Source organism: Crocuta crocuta, unplaced genomic scaffold (genome assembly GCF_008692635.1).
Source record: "Crocuta crocuta isolate KB4526 unplaced genomic scaffold, BGI_CrCroc_1.0 scaffold457, whole genome shotgun sequence".
NCBI classification, from domain to species: domain Eukaryota; kingdom Metazoa; phylum Chordata; class Mammalia; order Carnivora; family Hyaenidae; genus Crocuta; species Crocuta crocuta.
In genome coordinates, this window is record NW_027531318.1 from 8,087,358 (window position 1) to 8,093,332 (window position 5,975).

Sequence of the window (5,975 nt, forward strand, 5' to 3'; positions counted from 1 at the left end):
TTAGGAAGTGTTGTCATCTTTATTATAGTCTGTACAATCAAGCATAAAGTATAACTCTCCAGTTATTTTTTCCTTTTGTTTCATTGTTAGAAGTTTATGCCTGGAATTCAAGTATTTTATATATTATAATATAAATGGAATATTATTTTCATTGTACTTCCTATACCATTATTATGTAAAAGTACAACTTATTATTAATTCTCTCAGTCTGGGGCTCTGTATGCATTTTCTTAATGGTGTATTTTGATAAACTGACATTTTTAAAGTTTTGAAATCCAATTTATCTTTTTTGTTTTCTGTGTCCTAAGAAGTCTTTGCCTATCTCAAGATTACAAAAAAAAAAAAAATCCGTCCATGTTTTCTTCTCAAAGCTAGTAGTTTTAATCTTACATTTGGGTCTATGATCCATAGATCTATATTTGTTGAGAAATGCGGATAAAAGTTCATTATGTTCCCATAATAATTATCCATCCAGTTGTCCCAGCATCATTAGTAAGAAGACTACATTTTCAGCATAGGATTAATTTGGCATCTCTGCCAAAGAATCAATTGACAATTTGTGTGTGGCTCTGTTTCTGTGCATTCATCTGTTTGTCCTAAAGCCAATACTACAGTGCCTTGATTACTGAAGCTTTATATTAATTCTTGAAATTAGGTTGTATAATTTGTCCAGCATTTTTCTGCTTTTTCAAATTGCATTGGCTCTTCTAGGTTCTTCCCATTTAGATATTCATTTTAGAATCACTTGTCAATTTATCAGAAACCCTTCTGGGTTCACAATTGGGTTATGGTGATTGTACAGATCAATTTGGGGAAAATAAGTATCTTTTCCATTTGGAATCTTCTAATCTGTGAACATGGTTTATCTCTCCATTTATTTATGTTTTCTTTAATTTCTCTCAGGAATATCTTACAGATTTAGGTAGATTTACTTCCAAATATTTTTATCTTTATGACACTGTAAATAAATTTAAATTCTTTTTCTATTTTGATTTTCTACTACATAAAAATACAGTGGATTTTGTTATACCTACCTTATATTTTTTAACCTCATTAGATTCATTTACTAGTTTGTGTGGATCTCTGTAGTTTCTGTAGTAGTTTCTATCTGTGAAATTATGTCAAGGCCACAGAAAGACTATTTTATTTTATTTCATTTCTTCCTACTTACTGCACTTGCTTATAACATCCAGCAAAATGTGGGAAAATATTCTAAAGGCACAACTCACTGCCTTGTTCCCAACTCTATAGGAAATGTTCAATATTTCATCATTAAATATGATGATTACCCAAAGTATTTCCTAGCTATTTCAATCAGTTTGAGGAAGGTCCTTTCTACTACTAGTTTGCTGAGATGTTTACCATGAGGTATTGAATTCTGTCAAATAATTTTTGTTCATCTATGAAGATTATCATGTCATTTATTTTAATCCATGAACGTGGCAATTTATGTTGAATGGCTTTTAAATATTATACCATTTTGCATTCCTAAGATGACTCATATTTGGTCATGACATATTATTATTTTCAAATATTGCTGTCTTTGCTTTGTTCATATTTTGTCAATGATATTTGTTCCTAAAGTTATAAGGGATATTGGTCTACAATTCCCTTTTCTTGTAATGTCTTCCTCAGGTTTTGATATCAGAATTAGGGTGCCCTCAGGAAATGAGCTGGAAAATATTCCTCTTCTATTTTCTGAAATATATGACATATGGTTGATAAAATTTCTTACTTAAATGTTTGGTAGAATTCACCAGTGAAATCATCTGGGCATAGAGCTTTCCCCAAAAAGCTTCTTACTTAAAATTTATTTTCTTTGGGGTGCCTGGGCGACTCAGTAGGTTAAGCATCTGACTTTGACTCAGGTCATGATCTCATGGTTTGTGAGTTTGAGGCCTGTGTGGGACTCTGTGCTGACAGGTAGGAACCTGGAGCCTGCTTCAGATTCTGTGTCTCCCTCTCTGTCTGCCCCTCCCTCACTTACACTGTCTCTCTCTCCTTCTCTCTAAAAAATAAATAAAACATTTACAATTTTGTTAATAAATAAAGTTAAATTTACTTTCTTTAACAAATATAAGGGCATTCAAATGTTTTCTTCTTGAATCAGTTTTGGTATGTTTTAATGACCCTTTTGTGTTAAGTGGCCAAGTGATTATTTTCTTATTATTATTTTAATGTCTCTAGAGATGTCCTCTATGTAACTCTTGATACTGGTAATTTGTATTATATCCCTTCTATTTCTTTTTTTTTTAATTATTTTTATTTTTAGAGAGAAGGTGTAAGCAGGGAAGAGGGGCAGAGGGAAAGAGAGAGAATCCCAAGCAGGCCCCACACTCCACACTCAACACAGAGCCCCAAGTGGGGCTCCATCCCATGACCCCAGGATCATGACTTGAGCCAGAATCAGGATGCTCAACCAACTGAGCCACTCAGGTGCCCCACCCCTATTCTGTTTTTTGATAGAGGGATTCTCAATTTTATTAAATCTTTCCTAGAACCAACTTTTGGCTTTATTGTTTTCTATTTTTTTCTGTTTGCTACTTCACTGGCTTCTTTGCTACTTTACTCTTTCTTCCTTCTAGTTTGCTTCTTCGTCTTCTTTTTTTTTTTTTTAAGTAAGCTCCATGCCTGATGCCACACTTGAATTCATGATCCCAAGATTAAGAGTTACACCCTCTACCAACTAAGCCAGACAGGAACCCTAGGTTTCTTCTTGTTTTCTACTTTAATTTTCTCTGATTTTCTAGCTCTTTAAGGTAGCAAGTTAAATCATTGATTTTAAATCTTTATTCTCAGAAAGCCTTTAATACTATAAATTTCTTTATAAGTACCATTTTAACTGTATCCACAAATTTTTATATGATGGGTATTTTTCAACATTCCTTTCAAGATAAGTTCCCATTTCTCTTATGATTTGTTTTTTGATCACGGAGCAAATATGCCTTTGCTTTTTCTTCAAAAATTTTTAAAGAATTCTTTAATTGGATATAGAATTTTAGGGTTTCTTCAGCACTTTAAAAATGTCTTTGTATTCTCTTCTTGATTAGCATTTAGTTTCCATTGTTATATTATTCCTCTCTATGGAATATGTCTTTTTTTCACTAGCTGCTTTTAAGATTTTTCCTTTTACTGGTTTTCAGCAATTTGACTACGATGTGGCTGTGTGTGGTGTTTTTTCTAGTCAAACTTCTTGGGTATCTTGAGCTTTTAAGAGCTGTAGCTTGATATTTTCCATCATATTTGGAAATACTTTAGCCTTTATTTCTTCAAATATTTCTGTCACATTATCTTTCCCCTCTCCTTCTGGGACTCTAATTACAAATATGTTCTTTATATTTTTAGTTGGTACATAAAATTGTAATATTCTTCAAGTCTGCATTTTATCACTAATAAATTTGAATTTGTTGACACCTTCAATAGACTTTTCTCTGTTCCCCATATTTTATTGAAAAAATAGTCTTTCTACATATGGTGAAATTCCTGGTAAGCTCAGAAAAATTCTGCTATGTAAAGGTTATTAATTATGCTTTTGTGTATGGAAATATTAGAAAATTTCAGTCAATATATGTTCGTCATTACTGTCCTTTTATATTTCACTAAGATTGTCATTCTTTGACAAATATTTTATTACAAAAAATTCATCAAATAAGATGTCTCTATTTCTGATTATCTTGAATGTTTGGCAAACCAGTTGGAGATGTTGCAAAATAATAGGTCTTTTCAATTCCATTCCATTCATTACAGAATGTAAATTTATCCCCAAAATGAAAAATCATCAAAAAATTCTTTTCCCAAGTTAGGAAATTATAAAGCACAATTATAAAATTGCAAAATTAAATCAGGCACACTGAGCTCTCCTCATTTGATTTGTTCCTTTCTTTCCTTACTTTTATAGTGACAAATTCAATGGCTTCCTATTCACACTTTGTTTTCAATCATTCCAATTTGCTAACGGCTTCAAAAGTTTAAGTTTCTTTGGTGTTCCTTTCATTGAACATTTGATTAAAGATTCACAACTAATTTTGAACAAATTGCAACAAGAACAAATAGAGGACTCACTCACAAACTAGTTCAAAACTATTGTAGGGCACTAGATTTATTTTCAAAGTAGTTTTTCAAAGAGTCAAACGTTTGTAAAATCTGGCTGATGTTGGATAGCTAAGAGGAAAAAGTTTATACTGTCATGCTTGAATATTTTTAAATTCAACCTCAGCTTAATCACCAAATATTTGTTGTTCACTTACTTTACGTATTTTACTTTACGTATTTTATCAACTTGTTATTTCTGCATGTATTCCTCAGATGTAATCTTCGGTTATCCATTCATATTTACAAATGAAGCCTATTTTGCTTAGTATAGGTCATTATTAATTTGCCTATGTGATTGTTAACTCTATCTCCAGCAGCCAAAAACTGGTTTTCCACTGTTGTCCTGGTATACCACCTAATTTGCATTTGGATGTCTTATTTTAAATGAAGTATTAATATTAATAGTTGAATTAAAATAAGCCTGGATTGGTTTGATATACCTCTGCTTTTTGCTTTCAGATTCTGCTATGGTCTGGTCTAGTGATGTATATGACACAGGTGCAATGAATAGAATTCTCACTTTAACATGCAGTTAACTCTAAAAGTCACACACTGATAAGCCACCTCCCTTCCAGAGCCTTTACAAATGCTGTGTAACTAACACTTTCCTCTCACTGGAGGTTGGCAGAGTGCTCACTGAATAAAATGAAGCATGCTCAGACATGAATGGTCAGGGACAGCTATCTCTTCATTGGACGTCTTCTTGGTAAAGCCATACTAGCCACTTTAATAATAGTTCCAACATTTTAGTGGCTTATCCCAGTGGAAGTATATTTCTCACTCATATACCAGTCACAGTAGATGTTCCTCATCAGTGTATAGCTATCCTGGTCATGGTTGTTCAGGGACCCAGATTCCTGCCTACATATGGTGTCACAATTCAAATGGGATCCTCTGTTGCATGTGTTTAGATGGCAGATGGAACAGAGAGCCTCTTAAAGGCCTTGACTTATAGGTACACACATCCTTCCACTTATATTCTGTAGTTGATTACAGGCTACATGGCTATACATATAGGTCAAAGGGACTAGAAAATGTAGTCATCAGATTGGATAGCCATGTTTCAACTGCCATTCCTTATCATAGAAAGACAGCACAATTTTTGGTTGATAGCAAGCATTCAATGTCATTACACTAAAATACAATAAAAGAAATTCCACATAATTATTTAAAATTTTTAAAGGAGTAGGTAATTATAATCAAAGAAAGGGAAAAGTCTTTCTATTATGACACAAAATTTAGAACTCATAAAACCAAAACATTAGTTAATCCACCTAGAAACACATGCCAAGGTAACTAGCAAGTTGGCAGGGGTAAGTGGGTGGAGGGAAAAACTCATGACAGGTAAAAGTGATCACTTCTTTAATATATGAATGGTTCCCATAAATGAAGAAGAAAAACCCAAGAGCCCAAAAGGTAAACCAGAAAAACACGTAAGGTGATAGTTCACCCAGGAGCACCTAGGTGGGTCAGTCGGTTAAGGGTCCGAATCTTGGTTCCAACTCAGGTCATGATCTCACAGTTCGTGAGCTTGATTACACTGACAGCATGGAGCCTGCTTGGGATTCTGTCTCCCTCTCTCTGCCCCTCCTCTGCTTGCTCTCTCTCTCTCTCTCTCTCAAAATAAGTAAACTTTTAAAAATAAATAACAAAGACTATGCTTTAAAAAAAAAAAAAAGATGATAGTTCACCCAAAGAGGAAATATGATGATTCTAAGCAATAATTGAAAAATAAAACCATCAGGGGAGCCTGAATGGCTCAGTCAGGTAAGCTTCTAACTCTTGATTTCAGCTCAGGTGATCATCTCACCACTGTGGGATCAAGCCCCATGTTGGGCTCCATGTGAAGCCTGCTTGGGATTTTCTCTCACCCTCTCTCTCCC